The sequence below is a fragment of the Chelonia mydas genome, chromosome 4 (genome assembly GCF_015237465.2).
Source record: "Chelonia mydas isolate rCheMyd1 chromosome 4, rCheMyd1.pri.v2, whole genome shotgun sequence".
Classification (NCBI taxonomy): Eukaryota; Metazoa; Chordata; order Testudines; family Cheloniidae; genus Chelonia; species Chelonia mydas.
The window spans coordinates 53,330,288-53,353,370 of NC_057852.1; the positions used below are offsets into that span (position 1 = coordinate 53,330,288).

Consider the following 23,083-nt stretch of genomic DNA (forward strand, 5'->3'; position numbering starts at 1 on the left):
CATCATGGGAAAGGAGGACTGATTAATTTGGGCAAATTAAACTTTTACATGGCTGCTATGTGGCCTCTATCCAGAGACAGAGTAAAGAGAAAGGTTTCAGAGTAACAGCCGTTTTAGTCTGTATTTGCAAAAAGAAAAGGAGTATTGTGGCACCTTAGAGACTAACCAATTTGAGCATAAGCTTTCGTGAGCTACAGATGAAGTGAGCTGTAGCTCATGAAAGCTTATACTCAAATAAATTGGTTAGTCTCTAAGGTGCCACAAGTACTCCTTTTCTTTTTAGTAAAGAGAAAGTGAGACTGAGGTTCTGAATTTATAACTTCAGTGTTTGAGATAATGCGACCTTGCCTGGTGTGGATGGAAGTGACAGCGTTAGGCTCCAATAACTACCTTAAGCAGTAAATAAGCAATTCAGATAATTTTCTCATCTTGCTAAAAAACCCTGGGGGGAGGGGAGGGGTAAACCTTGCTCACCCAAACAAATTTAACTTTTCTCCTGTATAATCTGCTTCAGTCATTTTTGCTAGGGCTCATTGTAAGTCATAATTTAGGGCTGGGGACCCACTATGCTAACTCCAGGTTCTTAACCAAAGCCTCTAACTCTGATTTGTTCCTACTGTGCTTTCTTGTGAGCCAACCAAAAAAAAAAAAAAAAAAAACCACACACCACAGTCTGCTGCACAGATTTGCTTTTAGAGCCTCCCTTACTGTAGTCCTAGATAGAAATCAATAAACCCTTAGTTACAAGAGAAAAAAACATAAGCTTTGACAAAGGCCAGGCATTCCTCATCCTGTAGTAAAGACAATTTACTTTCTACTGAGAGGGAGCCTGCTGAGAAGCTATGCACTGAAAAACAATCAAAATTGCTGCACGATCAGATATTGCAATATTCCTCAAGGATACAGCAATGAAAGGTTGCATTAAGGATGGAGTAATAGTCTGCTACCATGAATGTTGTGAGCTACAGTTCCATGAGGGAGGGAGTGTGGTGACTGGTACTGTTTACAAGAAATCAGAAGGCTCCACTATTTATATTCCACCCAGTGTATTGTGGTCTCATCCTCATAAAGTGAGCTGTCTTTTCTTTCTTTCCAGTGATTTCTAATTATTTATGGAGGTTGATTAATATTCTCTTTTAGGCCAAAGCCTTTATAAGTATATTAGAAACCTTTTTAATGTCTATTCTTCCTTAAAACAGTACTAAATATTATTTAACTAATTGGCTGAGCATGCAAAGGGCTTACATACAGACACAAATGGCATCAAGTTGAGTGTGTCAGTGTACGTAACAAGAATTTTTGAACTCACTGTGGGGAGCCCCAGACCTCAGGGCAGGTGGAGGGTCTGGGGCTCCCCAGGCTGTTCTTACCATTGACTGACTCTGGCTTCCAGCCTGGCCAGGGGGAAGAGGAGGAGCAGGGGGTGGTGCTCCTGCACGTGTCCTGTTTTGCATTTTGAAGAGGTGATCACCCTCGTCTATACCTACAGCAGGTTCCCATTTGTGGATCACTAAGCAGAGCTAGGCACCTATGTCTGACAGAGGGCAGGGCTTAGTGCACTTCTCCCCTCACTTAGGCTAGCATGCTGGCTTTTGTGGATCCCATTTTTAGGCACTTCTCTCTCTCACCATTCATTGTTTAGAGTCTAGATGCTTAACTAGGCTTTGTGGATTGCAGTGTTGTTCTTGTGATTTTCTAGGGACTCATGGGCAGTGGGTATCATAAGCTGGGGAAGGCTGTGCCTCCCCGAACAGTGTGGCATGGCCCTGCCCACAGTCCATCCCCAGCTTCCCCTCCTGCCTACTTCCAGTTCCCTTCCCACTCTTCCCTGGCCCAGAAGCTGGGACAGGTAAGCTGGGGCTAGTGTTCACAAGGCCTGGGGCTGGGGGTGCTCCAGGGCTGGGGGAGGGGGGGGGGAGGGGGGGGAAGGGGGGGGAAGGGGGGGCAGAAGAGGAGGGGCGGGGCCTCAGGCAGAGGGGAGAGGCCAGGAGCTTGCCTTCCCCAATGGCTTGTTCACCTGCTGCCCAGAGACCTAAAAGTTAGGCACAGTGATGCTCAGCATTACAACACCTAAGTCCCTTCATGGATCACACCCTACGTTCTTAACAGAAAGGATGAGGCAGCTACTGCAGCCAGTTTTGGAAAGGAGGATTGTGGTGTTTCACCTTATCTGGAAAGGAGGATTGTGGTGTTTCACCTTATCTGGAAATAAATGAGGGTTCTGCCCTGGAGTTAATAAGAGACTAGCAAGTAGTACCAATAAAAAATAAAAAAAAACAAAAACAAACCCCCACATACCACACTTGTTTAATTCACTAGAATACTCACAGAAAACAACCATTAAATGGTGTGGACCCATTTAAAAATTAATTTACTGGCATGAATGTTGATGGAAATAGTGAATATTAGGCAGTGGGGAGAACAGGAACAGATGTAAAGCCCATTGGAAAGACTTCCCTTATAGGCATTATATCCAGTCCTAGGCACAGAAAGCGAATACTGAAATAGTACTGAAAAATTACTTTAGATCTCATGATTGAATCAGAAAGCTAAAGTGTGATTTAATCAATACTTTTATTATTTTAAAAAGATATCTTGTTTTGAAAAAAATCTTATGCAACTTTTTGAACGAGCAAAGATTTATGTTCTTAAATCTTTTTAGTCAGCTGGCTGCGAATTACCCAAAGTTGTCTTTGAAGGTCTTATTGCTCTCGTACAATAGCATATGGCTTGCTTAGCTCTGAAATTGCTTTTCAGTATTTCTAAAAGATAACAGAGGTATGTGTTCTCTAGACAATATCAGGTAATAAAAACTGGAAGCAAAAATTAATTAGAAAACTAGGTGGATTTAGGAGAATTTTAACAGCAGTATTGGGGGGAACAACTTAGATGCTACAACCTAAGCCTGACTACCTTAATTTTTTTTTTTTTTTTAAAATGACATACTATTGTTTTTGCCTGAAAAGTCTAAGTGGGCCAATATGAGCTTTCAGCAGATGGCTTCATGATCAAAGCAAATGCAGAAGACAGAGGCTATAGAACGGAGGTGGGCAAACTACGGCCCGCGGGCCACATCTGGCCCGCGGGATCCTCCTGCCTGGCTGGCTAGTCCCCAGCCTCTCCCCTGTTGTCCCCCCTCCTCCGCAGCCTCAGCACACCGTGCCGCCGGTGCAACGCTCTGGGAGGCTGGGCAGCACAGTTGCAGAGCCGTGGCCTGACCCAGTGCTCTGGGCAGCGCGGTAAGGGAGCAGGAGGGGTTGGATAGAGGGCAGGGGAGTTGGGGGTGGAGGTGTGGATAGGGGTCAGAGGGTTGGAAACGGGGGGGTGGTGTGGTTGGATAGGGCTGGGGTCCTGGGGGGCAAGTCAGGAATGAGAGGGGGCGTTGGATGGGGCAGTGGATGGGGTAGGAGTCCCAGGGGAGCTGTCGGCGGCAAGAAGCAGGCGGGGTTGGATAGAAGGCAGAGGCTGGGCCATGCCTGGCTGTTTGGGGAGACACAGCCTCCCCTAACTGGCCCTCCATACAATTTTGGAAACCTGATGTGGCCCTCAGGCCAAAAAGTTTGCCCGCCCCTGCTATAGAACATGGAAAAATTATTTAAAAAAAAAGAAAAGAAAAGAAAAGAGAAAGAGACACAGTGGCGGGGCGGAAATCAGAGCAAACAACCTATCAAATACAGATAAGCAATTTTCATTATCCATAATTTTTCTACATCTTGTTACCTCAGAGAGAAAAAGCATAACTAATGCTTACAAATAAAGATTGCATCCTCCTACTTTCTGTGCTCACTTCTGGTGTAGAAGACTTTGAAACATGTGTTGAGGACTCGAACCCCAGACGGCACAGTTCGTTGTCTGACCGGAGAGAGACAGGCAACACCAGCAAGGTCCGAACACAAAGCTCTTTATTGAAGAGTGCACACAACAATAGAGAGCAGCCTGTCTCCAAAGAGAACCAGCAGCCTCTAAGTAAAACTAATAGGTTTTTATAGACCGTTCCGTCGCATCACAGATTTATTCATAAAGCAGCCCATGCCCCCCCTCCCATGTTAGTTAAAATCCTCTCTCTATTATGCATGTGCTTCTACCCCCTTATTGTAGATAACTTTTAGCAAATCGCAATGCTTCATTAACTTTATCGGTATGGGTGTCAACCAGGAGACGAGGAGTTAAAAACAGACATAACACAAGAACAGGGAGTGGAAAACAGTGCCTCCTATCTCAACAAACTGTTCCCAGAACACTTGGTACAAAAATGCAGGCTTCCCCTTTTTTCTTACTCCCTGCAACTTAAACAAGTATTCTTTCATTCTACTTATCTCGTTCAGGGACTTTCCCAGCAACCTTTATTGGGCTGACTTTGGTTCGGTTGGCATAACTGCGTCATTTAATTTTTCTCACCTAACACATGGAACTCCTGGATTTACCCTCTATTTGGGTGCCACAAGTACTCCTTTCCTCTGATTTGGGTAAAGGAACTAGTCCTGCTTCTCCTGGGTTCCCCAGCAAAATTCCCATTAACTCCAAGGAGAGAAGGATCAGACCTCTGGAAAAGTCTGATTCACAGCAAGTACCTAGGTATCTTTACTGTGCTGCTGCGGCCCTTGGTCTCTATATTGTATCTTAACTCCAACTAGCCTAATGAACTCAGGTTTTTACTGACACATGCAAAACTGTTCTCAACTCACCTATTCATTTTTCCTCCTTGCTGCTATTGTATTCCTACGATCTCTTCTTGCAATTTAACTGGTTTGACAGGATATGCAAAGAGATTTTGACACCTACTATAAGAGGAAACCATGACCCTGGAGCACCCTACTATAGTTTCATTGCTATGAGAAAGCCCTGCTGAACCAACCTAAGGTCTGAAGCTTTGGGTATTAATTCTCAGTCAGGATTCTGAGGCAGCTTTGGGTGGCATTACTAAGTGGGAGTAATGAAGTGCAGCTGAGCCTGTTTCAACTCAGAGGGGAGAAAGGGAAGGTGATTGTGTTGATTAGGGCATTGAATTCTGAGAAACCATGAAAGCCACCTTTTTCTCATTTGTACTTTTCTGGGCTGGAATTTGGTTTTTTGTTCACTACTTGTAAAACTACATGGAAGGAATGTAGCTGGAGGCTCTTGATAAATTGATTTCAATTTAGATTTTCTAACCACTATGATAAAAAGCTATACAGTGAGGGGGATTTTAGGTTCAAAGCTTCAGGTGAACTATTCTCTCTTATTCTGTCCCTGTGATAGTTGGGATGTGTAACTTGCCATCTCTGTGTGCTATGCAGTTTTCCATAAGGCAGGATTCAGTGGTCATTTTACACCTAGCTTTTCCTGATTAGATTGTACCCATTGGCTCTTTCTAGTAATATCGAGTTTCACTTTTGTTAACACAGGCGCAGAATTGGAAATAGATTTTGAATCATTTCACAGGCATTCCATTTTTCTTAGCATCAATCATAAGCAATTCTGTTTTGAGATTTGGATTTATTTCTATGTGGACTTGCTCTAGACTTAAAAGGTAAAAGAATGAAGAGTGTTTTCATTAAGGGTCTGTATAATTAGGACATGGAGCAATGGAAAATTGGCAAATATAGTTCCAGTCTGACTTTAAAAATAATACAGTGCAAAGGTCTCCAAAGTCCAGAACCAGTATAGCTAGAAATTAACCTCAAGGTTGAATTGCTTATGACAGTTGCTAACTGAAGTGGAATATGGGAGAAAACTCTGTTCTCTCCTAGACTTAATGTCATATTTAAAATAACAATGGTTCTCAAATTCCATTTTATAGACACACAAGTTTTTAAAATTTGCAGCCACCCCACAAGAAGGCATTTGTGCCCAAGTATTATATATAAATGAATGTCACAAGAAGTTTCTCTCATGTACATGCAGATGAGACAGAGCTGAACACACTTGTTTACACATTTTAAAGAAAGCAGAACTGATCAGTGGAAAGATAAGCAGTGTTATATAAGATGTCAGGGTCATTGCTCACAATGCCAAGGTCATTGCTCACAATGCCAAGAATACAAGCTGCTAAAGACTCATGCCTATGAAAACTGCATCAGAGCCAAGACATCAACTTTGCCATGTGCTCCACAATATAAGAAACCGTTTAGAAGAAACTCCTCATTAATCTATACTTAGCTGGTTGCTTTTCCATGCACAATTTCCTAATTAATTGCCTTTGCAAACCGAAACATGTATGACTCATTCACAATTTAGAAAGACCTTCCACTCTCTAGTAATATAGTAACCTCATCATCCCTGGAAGTAAAGTATTGACAACAGGGCTTCTCCTGTTTATATCTGCCTCTTTTGTCTGTCTAAGATTTTCTGCTAGTACTGGTACAGTTCCACTGGTAGTAACAATGGTGAGAGTTGTAGTGTAGGTAATGTGCTGGTGGCTACCAGCATTTAGGGGTGGATTAGGGTTTTGTGAGGCCCCTGGGCCAAAGAAAATGGGGGCCCTTACAACCCTTCCACCTGCAGTCCCCCCCACCCAGCTCTGCCCACTGGGAACTCCAGCTGGGGCATGGAGTGCCCATTTTTTCCACCCCCACCCCTTGGCCAAGGCCTCTTTGCATAGGACCATTGGCTAATCCCTCACTGCCAGCATTTCAGCCCATGTCATCTAATGGCTCAGGGCAGGTCTAGATGATACAGGCATCTTGTCCAAGCTATTTCCATCACACACAAAAGTCACCACCAGTGGTATCAATGATGAAAACTCTAGTGTAGACCAGGCCCTTGGCAGTCAACATGTTAAACAATCTCTGGTTTCAAGTGTCTGTCATTTTCATCCCTGACCTGACATAGCACTCAGACTTTTCAAGCTCTTTGAGGTGCTTGTTATATCTCACACTGCCCATAAAATAGTGTCCCTCTAAGGGTCTGAATCCGCTTCCATACAATTCAATGGCAAAGCTCCCAAAACTCAAAGGTGCAGGATTGAGTCCTAGATCAGGATATCAAGCTCTGATTTTCCTCAATCATTCACTAATGTAATTAGTGTACTGGGTAAATGTTACATTTCTATTCTTCTGCTCATCTTTCCTAATTAAAAATCTTCCTTAGAAGGTGGATCCATACAACAGTAGTGACTGTCCACCTTCTCATATTTTCTAAATAAGCACCTTCCACTCCAAGGGCTACCTACCCTTTGTTCTAGCCTAATTTCCATGGTTTCCATGTTATTTATCCTGTCTGGAGGAGTGTAAAGGAGTGGTCACCTGCTCTGGGCCTGAAAGGGTTACAGCCAGCCCTGGGAGAGGGCTGGGGTGGTGAGCCAAAAGCTAGGCTGATGGGGAAGGCAGCCTCAGCTGGGGTCACACCCCAATCAGGCCACAGCTGGCCCTATAAAAGGCTGTGAGCCAGGTGCTCAGGCAGTCTCTCTCTAGCTATAGAGAGAAATGAGCCTGGCTGCTTGGGAGCTGAGTAAGGTACCTAGAGTGGAGCAGGGCTGGGGGAGCTCTAGCCTGGAAACTCCCCAGGCTACAGGCCTTGTTAAAGGCCAGGAAGGGTACTAGGGTTGCAGAGGTGCAGCCCAGGGTAGGCAAAGGCAGCAGGTCCAAACCCCCCTTTGCCAATGATGAATGGCTTGTACACTGCAGTCTGCCCCAGTGAGCAGGGGCTAGATGGTGACTGGTAGTAGCCATAGACTGAGGTGGGGATAGAGGGTTGGGGGTTCCCCTGGGTGGGGAGACCCAGAGAGAGGGTGTACTGCCAAGGGACAGCACCCAAGATAGAGAGGTACGGGGGGCCTGAGGCAAGTGGGACTGCAGAGGGTGCTCCAGAGGCTGGAGAGCTAATTCCCCGGATGACTAGCAGGAGGCTCCACACCGGTGAGTCCCACCTTGCTACAAGGAGTTATCCTGAACCCAACTCACTGCTGGCCTTGCACCTGCATTTAAAAAGCCAGGGTTCATGATTCTCATACTTCTCTCACCAATAATTCCACTCTCCTATGAATTCACAGATTAATGCTGATCTGTGACATAAGAGTTTTCATATCAGAGCTTATTAAAATGATTGGCTTATGGGCACTCCAAGATATTTGATCTTTATTTAGTTTTTAAACAATGCTTACAAGTGGAAACAGGTATAATGTTCTCATATTATACATTGAGAAGAGTTTCCAAATCAGAGTCTAATTCTGCAAGAAGGTGAATGCCCTCAATTTGTATCAGCTGGGGCTCAAGATTCTGAGTACCCTAGCTGATCAAGTACCTATCCTCCACAATGTCTGTACCCATAAGGAGTACATCTGAGACAGAAATCTAATCCATGCAATTTCTTAATTGCACTCTAAACATCCTGTTAAGGAACTTTCCCTTCTAGGAAGAATTCACATCAAAGAAAAGACAGGGAAGAAGACTGTAAAATAATTTAAATAAAGCTGTACAGTCATGGAAAGGAAACATTTACAATCAGTGTCCTTTATCTACTTTGGCTCTTTCTAGAGATGTAGTTGTTCTCGGTATTAGTGTTCTTGGGATTAGAGTTTGACTGCAGCAATTCTACCTGCTATTTTGTGTACTCTAGTATGTGAATTTAGATGGGCCATTTCCAACTTCTTTAACCCAGTTTCAGGTCAAGCTATGTTTCGTGCACAAGTTTATCTGAACCATATCTCAAAGCGGAGTATGAAATGCCAGCATCTGACAAGAGTTCTGAGCAGAAGGGGGAACCAAAAACCGAACCCTACACACAAGGTGTCATGTTGTGTGGAGTGGCTTACAACCATGAGTGCTAACCTCATGGCAGACTGTCAAGAAGCAGGACAGAGACTCCAAACTGGCTGTATATTCTATAATTAGAGGTTACCACCCCAGGAACAAATAGGAACTCCTAAAGCACTATAAACAGCCTTACCCAAGGTGGCAGTCTCTGACTCCATGGTATCCCAATCTATCTTGCCACCCAGATAAGTTGCACTGTGTGGTAACTGGTTGCTATACACCAAAGATCACAACATATTCAGGTGGCTCCCAGTCTCAAGTGACTAGTCACTTACCTCAGGTCAATTTGTACTTGTAGCCAATCCTATAGTAAAGTAAGAAAAGAAACGAGTTATTACAAGATTACAGCAGGAAAGTATACACAAATGAGTTCTAGTCTATGATTTTAAGAGGTGACAGATGACTACAACTGTCAGCTCTGAATGTCTGGGGTTTCAAATACGTAGTTTCTAGATATGATTTAATGATTTTTCATACCTGGCACAAGCTTCTTACAGCATTGTTGCTCTGTGTCTCCTCTCCCCTCATGCATCCGATGAAGTGAGCTGTAGCTCATGAAAGCTTATGCTCAAATAAATTTGTTAGTCTCTAAGGTGCCACAAGTACTCCTTTTCTTTTTGCAAATACAGACTAACAGGGCTGCTACTCTGAAACAAACAAAGTTTCTCCCCCTTGCCCCCCATTTTAAAAAGTTCTAGCCCTCTTATTGGCTATTTTGGTCAGGTGCCCACTCCCTTCCTTTTACCTATGGGCTTTTTTAACCCTTTACAGGTAAAGCAAGTGGAGAACTACTACTAACAGGGATTTTGTAGCTAGCTATCCGTAAAAGGGAGCTCCCCCACTTCTTTTATCACAAACAACTTTAGACCTAAGCTATTATGTGGTCACAAAGGGACACTGCTGACAAATAGGTGATCACGAAAGATAATTTCCATTAATGTAACAATTAATAGGACTAGCCTATAGGATGCTTTCCCTGTTCAGACTCTCTTCCTTTGCCCTGTGTGAGAGATCCAGTTGTGGTGCTGCAGTGTCTCAAGGCAAAGTATTAGAGAACTTTTCCTACAAATCCCCATTTGCTTTTATGGGATGCTGCTTTGTAATCATCCCGGTTACTTAATTATAATATTGCATAGTATGTGTTCACATAGTTTTAAATGTGTATTTACTATTTCTTAATTTGTGTGTGGCTGTGCCCAAAGGCCCCAGTCAGGATTGGGCCCTTATTGTGCTAGGTACTGTACAAATACAAAGGAAGACATAGTCCTTGTTCCAAAAAGTTTATAATCCAATAATGAGATTGATTAGCATACACTGGTATTGCACTAAGGGTCTGCTCCTGCTCCCATTGACTTCAGTGGTGTGGGATCAAGCCCTCAGAGCATGGGATGTAAAGTTTAGCTTCTAAATAGAAAGTCTTGCCATCTGAAGCCAACCTTTTAACTTAGGCAAATATGACCAAGAGTGTCAAGCCTTCAGGAGAATGCAGGCCAGAGCTATACCAGCAAGTTTTCCTAGTATAGCTATATTGTTTCCTGTGGGGTGGGGAAGGGCGAAAACAATTATACTGGTATATCTGTGTCTACATGAGCACTTTTGCCAGTGTTAATTAAAAAAACCATGGGGGGGAGGGGGAGAGGAAGAGAATCACCCACTAACTGATATTGTTATACCATCAAAAGTTTAGTGCAGACCTAGGCATAAGATCAAAGAGAAAGGTGAGAAGTAATTTTAAATTCTTAAAAGGATTTCAGGTGGACCACTCAGATCCAGAAGCCTAGATGGTGGCCTGGTTACCTGGGTGGCCCAGATCACAGAACTACCACCTCTTCTTCAAGAGCAGGGAGCTAGGTGACCAGTACTAGAACAACTCGAGAGCTGGTGTACATACTGTTGTCAATCCTATGCCCACCACATACACATTACCCACTTTACAGATAGCGCGGGTAGTTATCAGCATTCAAAGCAAATAAAAAGAGTTAGTGAACTAGTCATCTAAAACAGCTTGAAAACAAAACAAAAAACTGAATCCAAATACACTTCAGAATGTAGGGGGTTTTGAAAGTTTTAAAAGAACAAAAATTGGAGCAAGTGATGCTTACCAAGAAAACTGGGAAGTTTATTACAAAATTTAAAAAGTGGTGCACAAATTAACACTGATAAATTCCCGGGAAACTTTAAACAAAATAAAAATGGAAAGTGAAGGGTCCAACTCATGTTTTATTTCCTAAAACGGCTAGATGTGCATGGAACAGAAGTGTTACAATATCCTGTAGGATGATGCAACATGCTCTCTCTCCTGTGTGTGTCTAGTCAATTCTGCTCAGCTGTCCTGTGGGAGGATATCATGGTCTCTACTCCTCCCCACAAAGTCTGGGTGACCTGTGCCCTCATTGACACTAGAAAGGAACATTTCAGGAACTGCAGTTTGCACTTGGTTGGCTACAGTGCTGTGAGTGAGAAAGCCAAATCCCATGCCCCACCCACAAAGCATCTGATTCTAAACACTACTAATATTTCATTTGAGACAGTAAAGAGAAGTCCTTTAATTTAGATTTTTATGGAAAGTAAAAAATATGTTTCTCAAAGCTTCCCACAGCTAGCCCCCTATGGTGGGGGGCAGGGCGCCCTGGGACCCCCCCCTCAAACCTACTGTCCATTGTTTATCCTCAGTTCCCCCTGTTGGCAGCACATGAGGGAGCTCTCAGAGGCAACCTCTCACAGGCAGTGGGTCAGCTCCTCTTTTTCTCTTCCGCTTGCAAGGGAGGAGTATCTGCCTGGAAAGAGGACCAGTCTCTCAGACAGCCCCAGAATATTCAGTTCTAAGGGCTCAGTTTCCCAGAATCTATTGCCCCTTCAGAGGATTTACCTTCTACTTCTCTTCCTGGCATATATTTCCTCCATAGCAGTCAGGACAGCCTCAGGAACAGTACAGCTTGCAACTGTCTCCACCTCAGTTGGACTATCTCTGTTACTAGCAGCCTCTGAAGGGAGGAGCCTTCTTCCTGTGGTAAATTCACTCTGTAAGCTCCTCCTCCTGAACAAGCCTTGCAGGTGCATCTCATTAGTGTGGAATAGGCACAGAAGAGCTTATTAGCCTCCTCCACACCAGTCTGAGGGTATCTCTCTTCCCACCCCTATTTACATAGGAAGTAAATGGGAATATATAGGGAAAAAATAAAATATTAGAACCATAGGCAAAATTCTCCTTTCAGAGCCACACAGTGGAAATTTTGGTTTTATTAGGTTCCTCCTAATATCAATGAGAATTCTATCCACGGGTGAAATAGACTATTGGAATCTAATTCCACTGTGCAGATATAAGGGGAGAATTTCCTCAGTGATCTTTTGATCACTTCATGCTACGAAACTTTCTGACAGACTTTCTGTTTAGATTATAGCAATATTCATTGCTCATCCACTTTGTATTACAAGATGTTTAAAGACAGATTTACAAAAGATGTCTGGATGTATAAATATTAGGCTGGGGAACAGGAAATCCTAAATTCTAACTCCCTGATTTTTAGGAAAGTAGTTTTAATATACTTTAGATGTCTTTTGTCCCTGCTTTTATCCCCACCATGGACTAAAACTTAGTTCAGTTTTTTCAAACCTGGGTGCCTCAAATTAAACACCTAATTATGGATTTAACTTCAGGCACCCAAGTTTGAAAATGTTGGCTTTAATGTCTCTGCCTTAGATTCTCTATCTACAAAGTGAAGACAATAATACAGAAGTTGGTCCAATTCAAGCAATTATCTCATCCACCTTGTCTCTGCCATAACACTGTTATTCTGAAAGGTGCTAATGGCTGCCACCAGGTGAGTCTTTACTTCAAAAAGAATCACAGAACATCAATGGAAGTGCCAAATACTCTTTCTTACTCAATGGAAGGAGCAACTTAACTCCTTTATATATTAGAGACAGCTACAAATAACATAGGGATTACCCAAGGTACATAACAGGTTAAAGCTAAATTATGCAGGCTGAGGGGTTTCCCTGATTGCAAACACAGGGTCTAGGATACTGGTTTTGCAGCCGGTTTGTGTTAGAGGCAAAAAATCTGGAGAAGAGTTGTGAACGTGACCCTGGGAAGAAGCAGAGAGACAGGGCTTCTTGAGCACAGAGCTTGCTGGAGTAACAGACTTGGGGATTTCTGAGCAAGGAAACTGTCTGCTGTTTGTGTCTACTGTGCTTAGAGAAACAGGACTGTGTACTTTTTTGATTAATAAACAAGATTACAATAAAGGAATACCTGATTCCTATTACCAATTTCTCCTCCTAATGGAAACAACCCTGTGAGGCCCTGAATATTGACTGACCATTCAGGTCAAAGGGGCAACAATACTTACTTTCTGCACTGGGCCTCTGAGGTTTTATTAACTAATCTTTGAGAAAGACTACAGTATATAATTATGCTTTATTTATTTATTGTGGCACCCAGGGCACATTGTGGTAGGCACTACAGAAACATATAACTAAAAGATTGCCCATGTCCTGAAAAGCTTACAATTTAATATGGACCAATAAGGGCTAAATACACTAACTTCTCAATTAACGTTGTAGTTATGTTCCTGAAAAATGCGACTTTATGCGAAACGATGTTAAGCAAATCCAATTTCCCCATAAGAATTAATGTAAATGGGGAGATTAGGTTCCAGAGAAATTTTTTTCACCAGACAAAAGACATTATATACATATTCAGTATAAGTTTTAAACAATTTTAAACAAACTGTTTAATATTGTACACAGCAATGAATGATTGTGAAGCTTGGTTGAGGTGGTGGAGTAAGAGGGTGGAATATTTCCCATGGAATTCCTTGCTGCTAAATGATGAACTAGCACTCTGAGCCCTCAAGGGTTAATACGGTGCTGTTAATGTAGCCTCACACTCTACAAGGCAGGATGGACTGAGGCAGGAGGGAGGAAACACAATAGATGCAGGGCAGTAGCTGCAAACACTTTCCTGTAAAAACTGAACATGATGATGAGCCCACGCTATCCAACTGGAGCGCACCACTCCCTCCTCCTGACAGCACATGCATGGCTGCACAGTTGCTGACTTTCTAAAGTGCTGGGGGGTGCATGCATGAGCGTGAGAGAGAGATATGCATTGCCCCTTTAAGTAAGCTGATGCCACTTCAAGTACATTGCCCTTTTAAGCACATCAGCGCATTCAGACAGGAGGCAACAACTTCCAGCAAGCCCCCTCTGTTCTGTCCCCAAACCCCGTCCCCCTCCTCCGCTTTGCAAGCAGCAAGTTCAGCAAGCAGGAAGCTCCTGGGAGCAGCTCCAAGGCAGAGGGCAGGGCAGAAGCAGCACGGCAGTGGTGGGAGGGACAGCTGAACTGCTGCTGGGTAGCTGCTGAGCCACATCTCTTACAGGAAATTTAGGGGAGCTGATGTGGGGGTGGGCTGCTGCCCCCCTGGTTCTAATCCCCACAAGGAAGGGCTGCTCTTCCAGAGAATCCTGCAAGCAGTAGACAAAGCAGGCAGCTGCCAAACAACGTTGTAAGGGAGCATTGTGCAACTTTAAACGAGCATGTTAGAATCATAGAATATCAGGGTTGGAAGGGACCTCAGGAGGTCATCTAGTCCAACCCCCTGCTCAAAGCAGGACCAATCCCCAACTAAATCATCCCAGCAAGGGCTTTCTCAAGCCTGACCTTTAAAACCTCAAAGGAAGGAGATTCCACCACCTCCCTAGGTAACGCATTCCAGTGCTTCACCACCCTCCTAGTGAAAAAGTTTTTCCTAATATCCAACCTAAACCTCCCCCACTGCAACTTGAGACCATTACTCCTTGTTCTGTCATCTCCTAACACTGAGAACAGTCTTGATCCATCCTCTTTGGAACCCCCTTTCAGGTAGTTGAAAGCAGCTATCAAATCCCCCCTCATTCTTCTCTTCAGCAGACTAAACAATCCCAGTTCCCTCAGCCTCTCCTCATAAGTCATGTGTTCCAGTCCCCTAATCATTTCTGTTGCTCTCCGCTGGATGCTTTCCAATTTTTCCACATCCTTCTTGTAGTGTGGGGCCCAAAACTGGACACAGTACTCCAGATGAGACCTCACCAACGTTGAATAGAGGGGAATGATCATGTCCCTCGATCTGCTGGCAATACCCCTACTTATACAGCCCAAAATGCCGTTCGCCTTCTTGGCAACAAGGGAACACTGTTGGCTCATGTCCAGCTTCTCGTCCACTGTAACCCCTAGGGTCCTTTTCTGCAGAACTGCTGCCTAGCCATTCGGTCCCTAGTCTGTAGCGGTCCATGGGATTCTTCAGTCCTAAGTGCAGGACTCTGCACTTGTCGTTGTTGAACCTCATCAGATTTCTTTTGGCCCAATCCTCTAATTTGTCTAGGGCCCTCTGTATCCTATCCCTACCCTCCAGAGTATCTACCTCTCCTCCCAGTTTAGTGTCATTTACAAACTTGCTGAGAGTGCAGTCCACGCCATCCTCCAGATCATTAATGAAGATATTGAACAAATCCGGCCCCAGGACCAACCCTTGGGGCACTCCACTTGATACTGGGTGCCAACTAGACATGGAGCCATTGATCACTACCCGTTGAGCCCGACGATCTAGCCAGCTTTCTATCCACCTTACAGTCCATTCATCCAGCCTACACTTCTTTAACTTGCTGGCAAGAATACTGTGGGAGACCGTATCAAAAGCTTTGCTAAAGTCAAGGAATAACACGTCCACTGCTTTCCCTTCATCCACAGAGTCAGTTATCTCATCATAGAAGGCAATTAGATTAGTCAGGCATGACTTGCCCTTGGTGAATCCATGCTGATTGTTCCTGATCACTTTCCTCTCCTCTAAGTGCTTCAGAATTGATTCCTTGAGGACCTGCTCCATGATTTTTCCAGGGACTGAGGTGAGGCTGACTGGCCTGTAGTTCCCCGGATCCTCCTCTTTCCCTTTTTTAAAGATGGGCACTACATTAGCCTTTTTCCAGTTGACCGGGACTTCCCCCGATTGCCATGAGTTTTCAAAGATAATGGCCAATGGCTCTGCAATCACATCCACCAACTCCTTTAGCACTCTCGGATGCAGCGCATCCGGCCCCATGGACTTGTGCTCGTCCAGCTTTTCTAAATAGTCCTGAACCACTTCTTTCTCCACAGAGGGCTGGTCACCTCCGCCCCATGCTGTGCTGCCCCGTGCAGCAGTCTGGGAGCTGACCTTGTTCGTGAAGACAGAGGCAAAAAATGCATTGAGTACATTTGCTTTTTCTCTGTCACTAGGTTGCCGCCCTCATTCAGTAAGGGGCCCACACTTTCCTTGGCTTTCTTCTTGTTGCTAACATACCTGAAGAAACCCTTCTTGTTACTCTTAACATCTCTTGCTAGCTGCAACTCCAAGTGTGATTTGGCCTTCCTGATTTCACTCCTGCATGCCTGAGCAATATTTTTATACTCCTCCCTGGTCATTTGTCCAATCTTCCATTTCTTGTAATCTTCTTTTTTGTGTTTAAGATCAGCAAGGATTTCACTGTTAAGCCAAGCTGGTCGCCTGCCATATTTATTATTCTTTCTATACATCAGGATGGTTTGTTTCTGTAATCTCAAGGATTCTTTAAAATACAGCCAGCTCTCCTGGACTCCTTTCCCTCTCATGTTGTTCTCCCAGGGGATCCTGCCCATCAGTTCCCTGAGGTTGTCAAAGTCTGCTTTTCTGAAGTCCAGGGTCTGTATTCTGCGGCTCTCCTTTCTTCCTTGTGTCAGTATCCTGAACTTGACCATCTCATGGTCACTGCCTCCCAGGTTCCCATCCACTTTTACTTCCCCTACTAATTCTTCCCTGTTTGTGATCAGCAGGACAAGAAGAGCTCTTCTGCTAGTTGGTTCTTCCAGCACTTGCACCAGGAAATTGTCCCCTACACTTTCCAAAAACTTCCTGGATTGTCTGTGCACCGCTGTATTGCTCTCCCAGCAGATATCAGAGTGACTGAAGTCTCCCATGAGAATCAGGGCATGCGATCTAGTAACTTCCGTTAGTTTCCGGAAGAAAGCCTCGTCCACCTCATCCCCCTGGCCTGGTGGTCTATAGCACACTCCCACCACAACATCACCCTTGTTGCTCACACTTCTAAACTTAATCCAGAGACACTCAGGATTTTCTGCAGTTTCATACCAGAGGTCTGAGCAGTCATACTGCTCTCTTACATACAATGCAACTCCCCCACCTTCTCTGCTCCGCCTGTCCTTCCTGAACAGTTTATATCCATTCATGACAGTACTCCAGTCATGTGAGTTATCCCACCAAGTCTCTGTTATTCCAATCACATCATAAATCCTTGACTGTGCCAGGACTTCCAGTTCTCCCTGCTTGTTTCCCAGGCTTCTTGCATTTGTGTATAGGCACTTAAACACACTGATCATCCCGCTTTCTTAGTATGAGGCAGGAGCCCTCCCCTCTTGCGCTCTCCTGCTCGGGCTTCCTCCTGGTATCCCACGTCCCCACTTACCTCCGGGCTTTGGTCTCCTTCCCACAGTGAACCTAGTTTAAAGCCCTCCTCACTAGGTTAGCCAGCCTGCTTGCAAAGATGCTCTTCCCTCTCTTTGTTAGGTGGAGCCCGTCTCTGCCCAGCACTCCTCCTTCTTGGAACACCATCCCATGGTCAAAGAATCCAAAGCCTTCTCTCAGACACCACCTGTGTTGCCATTCATTGACTTCCACGATTTGACCGTCTCTACCCCGGCCTTTTCCTTCCAGAGAGAGGATGGACGAGAACACCACTTGCGCCTCAAACTCCTTTATCCTTCTTCCCAGAGCCACATAGTCTGCAGTGATCTGCTCAAGGTCCTTCTTGGCAGTATCATTGGTGCCCACGTGGAGAAGCAGGAACGGATAGTGATCCGAGGGCTTGATGAGTCTCAGCAGTCTCTCCATCGCATCATGAATCCTAGCTCCTGGCAAGCAGTAGACTTCTCTGTTTTCCCGGTCGGGGGGGCAGATAGATGACTCAGTCCCCCTGAGGAGGGAGTCCCTGACCACCACCACCCGTCTCCTTCTGTTGGGAGCGGTTGTCGTGGAACCCCCATCCATAGGACAGTGCATCTCATGCCTTCCAATCGGCGGAGTCTCCTTCTGCTCCCTTCCCTCAGATGTATCATCTAGTCCACTCTCCGCATTAGTACCTGTGGAGAGAACATGAAAACAATTGCTTACTTGTATCTGCATTCCTGGTACATGGACGCACCCCTTTCTTCTTCTGGAGGTCACATGCTGCCAAATTTCTTCACCATCTTTCTGTCCCCGCTGCGCAGCCTGCTCTGAATCTTCAGAATGTTGTGTCCGTAGAAGCATATCCTGACGTCTGTCCAGGAAATCTTCAGTTTCTCTTATGCAACGCAGGGTCGATACTTGTTTCTCCAGACCTTGAACCTTCTCTTCCAATATGGAGACCAGCTTGCACTTTGTACAGACAAAGTCGCTTCTGTTCTGTGGAAGAAAGACAAACATGGCACATCCTGTGCAGGTAACAACAGCTGAACGCTTACCATCCATATTACCTTCCTTCTAAGAGCTTCCTCAGGTGCTGTAGTAACTACTCAGAGAAGCCTGCAAGATGAAAGCCTCAGTGGGCTCGCCCCAGGTGAACTTTCCTAATTGATCAGTGACGTAACAACAAAACAGTGTTAACCGGGATGACTTTAAGTGAGGAGTTACTGTACTTAGTATTCCAATACTCTGTTTCTCCCCCTCTCTGTGTTACCTTTGGGAATGAGGAAGCGGAGGTGGAGATAACTTAGGACCTGATTAGATCTGATTGCTCGGTGGAAGCCGAAACAGGGAGATAGAAGAGCACAAAGAGTTTTCTCTCGACACTTCTCCTTGTGCCCCTGCACAGTAGCTGGGACATATTGCAGTCTTTATGCTCCTTGGGAAGTCCTGCCCCCAGTACACACACTGGCAAGCAAAGCTGGCCAGGTTCACAGAGTGAAACTATACTAAACCCATTTAAAGGGTGTAGAACCAGGCATGCTCCCCTTGTATGCTGGGAGTGCCTAAAACAAAAACCATCTCAGAGATCCAGAGTCAAATTAAGACAATCCAGGGCCTAAACACAACCCATAAGATCCCCATCGAACACATCCCCAGGCCACCCCTCTTTGCCATGGCAATGGGTCTCAATTAACATGAATGGGGCAATATATATTGTGACGCTGGCAGACCAGGTACCAGCTCATGCCAAGGCCACTGGGCCTCATTGAACAATGCATAGCTGGAAACCAGTCTGGCTCGCCTGAGTGCTGGTATTGTTAAAATAGGTATATTAGAGTTATAAGGATGTGTTTAATGTTTAGATTTTATGAAGTGCTTGTAGGATGCTGCATATGTTAATCTTACTTATAATGTGTGTATCCCATGTTATAAGGCAATATTTAAGTGTTTGCGCTGTAACTATAAACATGCTAAGACTGTAAAGTCCCCCAGTCAGGGGAGAAGCATGACCAGGTGTGAAATACTAGTTTACCACAAGATGTGTTATGTCCTCCCCAACAAAAAAAGGCCTACAGACACCAGACAGGCCACTGTGGAACATCAGTGGACAAAAGACTTAGTTGATTGCTTCCCCTAACACCCCCAAAGAGGTACCTGCAAAAGCCCTTGTCCCATCACAGCTTGAACACTGGGGGGAAAAGGAATAATAATCCCTGGTAAGGAGAAATTGTTATCCCTATGCTGCTTGAACTTGGAGCGGTGAAGATTTCTAAGCTTAAGCAAGGGATCCCCAGCTGTTTAGCTCAGCTTAGCTTTAAAGGACATATAAAGCTTGCATATTGTAGCAGCTACTATCATCTCTTGAAACCTCATTTGTGTGTGTATGTTTACCTGCTTTAACCTCAGAAATAACTCTTATTTATTTTTCTTAGTTAATACATCTTTCGTTAGCATTATAGGATTGGCTACAAGGTTTGTCCTTGGTGAGAGATCTACGGTGTACTTGACCTGGGATGAGTGATTGGTCCTTTGGGACTAGAAGTAACTTGAGTACTGACGTGATTTTTGGTGTAACTGACCATCTATCACACAGGCAAGCTTGCTTGCAGAGTGCCCGGTCTTTGACTCCATGTCAAGTCTGTTATAACACTTGTTACTTGATTGGTGAATGTTGGGATGGTGCCAAATTGGTGTGGCCATACTGAATGGTGTGAGCATAAATTGACATCACTTAAACATGCCTGAATGGCTGCAGAGGATTCTGGGAGCAGGTTCCCTTTAAGCAGAAGCAAATTTGATAAAAGTCTGGCAAAGTCTGCATGTACGATCAATATTGAACTTATTGGTCAGCAAATATGGGTCCATGCAAAGGAAATATCACAGCTATAATATTCCAGCATGGAGCACAGGTCAACCTGGTTGTAGTACCTTACAGCAAGGATGCCATGCAGAGAGCCAGAGTGAATGATTGATGAGTGAGTAAACGTGGGGTGATCTTAGTTAGGTATCACCACCCCCAGTCCCTTCTAAAACACTAATTAGGTAAAAATTAGTAACCACATGCCTACTGGGCATGCTTTTAAGACATGTGACTCCGTTGTGGAAAAAGAATATAAGAATCCTTAATTATGCTTGAAGAAGCAATGCTGCTCGACAGAGAAGCCAAAACTCTGCTCGGTTGCCTTGAGACCTACTCGAGCCCACAAAGGTCTTGCCTTGAGGGAATCCGAGACAGACCAGAGGGCTGAGAAGAACAGAGCAGGAGGAAAGAGGCCGTCTATAAAATTGGTAACCATCTTCTCTGTTTGCCAAGCAGGAACTGCGTGAGACTAGCGCAGGGTCTGTTTGTGTATGTTTGTGAAAGAAAGACTCGTTAAGAGGAATGTATAGGTCTTAATGTCTAACATAGGAGTTATGTGCTTAATATAACCTTTTACTGCTTGTGTAATTCCTTCTCAATAAACTGCTGTGTATTGCAGATAATTACTGTGGACCAGTGGTGGACAACGTGCGGCCCGTCAAGGCAAGCAGCTGGCAGGCCACCAGACCGTTTGTTTACATTTGCACGGCAGCCCGCAGCTCCCAGTGGCTGCGGTTCACTAAGTAATTTTCGTAAATTAGTTTTCCCTCCGTTGATACACCTTCTTGTCAACTGTTGGGAATGGGCCACATCCACCCTGACTGAATTGGCCTCGTTAGCACTGACCCCTCCACTTGGTTAGGCAACTCCCATCTTTTCAAGTGCTGTATATTTATACCAGCCTACTGTATTTTGCACGCCATGAATCTGATGAAGTGGGTTATAGCCCACGAAAGCTAATGCCAAAATAAATGTGTTAGTCTCTAAGGTGCCACAAGGACTCCTCGTTGTTTCAACTAGTTTGGGGTTTGTGCCCTGCTTCTTGACAGTCTGCCCTGAGGTTGGCACCCACGTTCATGAGCCACTCTAGACAACCTGACACATATCTCTTGGAGTTATTGTTTCAAGTTGTTTACAGAATCAGACAGCATCTGTTACACTCAGGTCCAAGCTTTTCTTTGCATCCTTGAGGGCTAAAAAGTAAATTTTTTAACGAGAGCTGACATTTTAGTCTCATTAGGTGACGTAAGGAGCAAGGGCCCTAAACATAGGCACTATATGCTCAGATTTATAAAGGCATTTAAGCATTGCTCTGCTCGGTGTTGCAAGGCCGAAGTGACTTTGCAGTCTAATTCTCATTTTCAGAAGTGACATTTGCACTTTGGCCCAGATCCTCACAAATATTTAGGCGTCTAACTCATCCTGATTTCAAACACTGAAACACTCAGTGGAGCAGTGCCTAAATACACTGTCGTTCCTATGTATTATTCAAGCCTCCTGATACTCTCTCAGGCAAGAAAGTTCCGAACGGCCCCATACCAGAGGCTCTGCCTAAAGGTATGGTTGAGCCCTTAATGACACTAACTAATTTTCTTTCTTTCTCTCTGATCACCTGATATTTAATAAAAGAATGACGGATTCTTTATTTTCCATATTGCTGATTTTTTCCCATCTCTGCAGCATGTTTAGAAAACTTACATTTCTACATACTTGCCCAGATAATATAGTTTGACCTTTCACAGGGGTTTTGCCTTTGTTAAAATCATGTGAATTAAATGAAATCTGCTACCTTTCAAGGTAATTGGATTAATTTGAACATTTTCAGCGCCTGCTTCAAGCGGGTATAAATAGTATGACATCAAATGGGGTTAAAAAGTCCCCAATAAACCACCACTGCTGTTATTAAATTTAATTAAGATAGAACAGCAGGCAATTTAAATAGGAAAGTGTTGTGTAAAAATGGCAGCACAAACAAATGACTCTGATGTTGTCATTAGAGCTAATTGGAAGCAGGGATTTCTAAAGGAAGATGTAATTAACAGACTAATGAATACCATATTAGGGTTGTTATTAACAATGAAATTTGCAAACATACATGAAAAACCAGTTGCGGATATAAAATTATTAGAGCTATTACAAAGTAAATCTCTTCAAACAAATTATATAGCAGTTTATCAGTTAATATAGTGCCCTAACAGAACAGCAGTAATAAAGCCTTCTTCCCTTTCACCTTCCACTTCCACAAATTAAGTACTAATTACCACATAGTAGCTGTAATGTATATGTTTTCAGTAAATTGGCCATTCTAATGCTTCTATACAAGTTTAACCAAAGAAATATTTTTGAAAGGTAACTGTCAGCATTTAAAGGAAATCACATAAATGCTCCATCATGTTACTATGATGCATGGAACACATGTAGCTAAGTTAATCATTCTGTAGAAAGTAGCCCTGACTAGCATTCATCACTAAAAATATGTTCCATATAGTTGAACAAAAAGCTTCTGCAAAATTAAACTGAGCTAATTTATGCATACAAGAAATTTTTTTTATCTGAAAAGGATGACATGCTCAGCCTGTAGTAGGAGGTATCGGACAGGCTACTTTTCTAAAGACCCCTGCTAGGTGACAGAGAGCAGAGCTAATTCAGATCTTAAAGGAGATTAACCTCTGCATGGCAATCTGTATAGTTTTAGTGCCTGAAAAGGAGAAATGGAGCTTTTAAGGGTGGGAAAAGCAGGCTAAGAGTTCTGAGAAGGAGTGAAACAAGTGAAACAAGCTACACACAAGTAAAAAAGAAATCGATGTAACTATTAGTTTAAAATTAGGTACTTTTGAGCACAGCTCCGGTTTGGTGGTTCAGACCATTTGGTCTGAAAATCAGGCAGGAAACCTAGTAAGACTGAATGCAGCTGATGAAGTGAGCTGTAGCTCACGAAAGCTTATGCTCAAATAAATTTGTGAGTCTCTAAGGTGCCACAAGTCCTCCTTTTCTTTTTTGCGGATAGAGACTAACACGGCTGCTACTCTGAA

At 43.9% G+C, this 23,083-nt stretch overlaps 1 long non-coding RNA gene across 1 annotated transcript in view; it reads right to left on the reverse strand.

Annotated features, from left to right (window-relative positions):
- Window positions 1–3,345: 3,345 nt before the first annotated feature.
- LOC122465630 overlaps window positions 3,346–23,083 on the reverse strand; it is a 28,117-nt gene continuing 8,379 nt past the window's right edge. The window contains exon 4 of the long non-coding RNA XR_006290614.1: window positions 3,346–4,411. This is a non-coding gene — a long non-coding RNA (uncharacterized LOC122465630). The remainder of the gene's footprint in view (window positions 4,412–23,083) is intronic.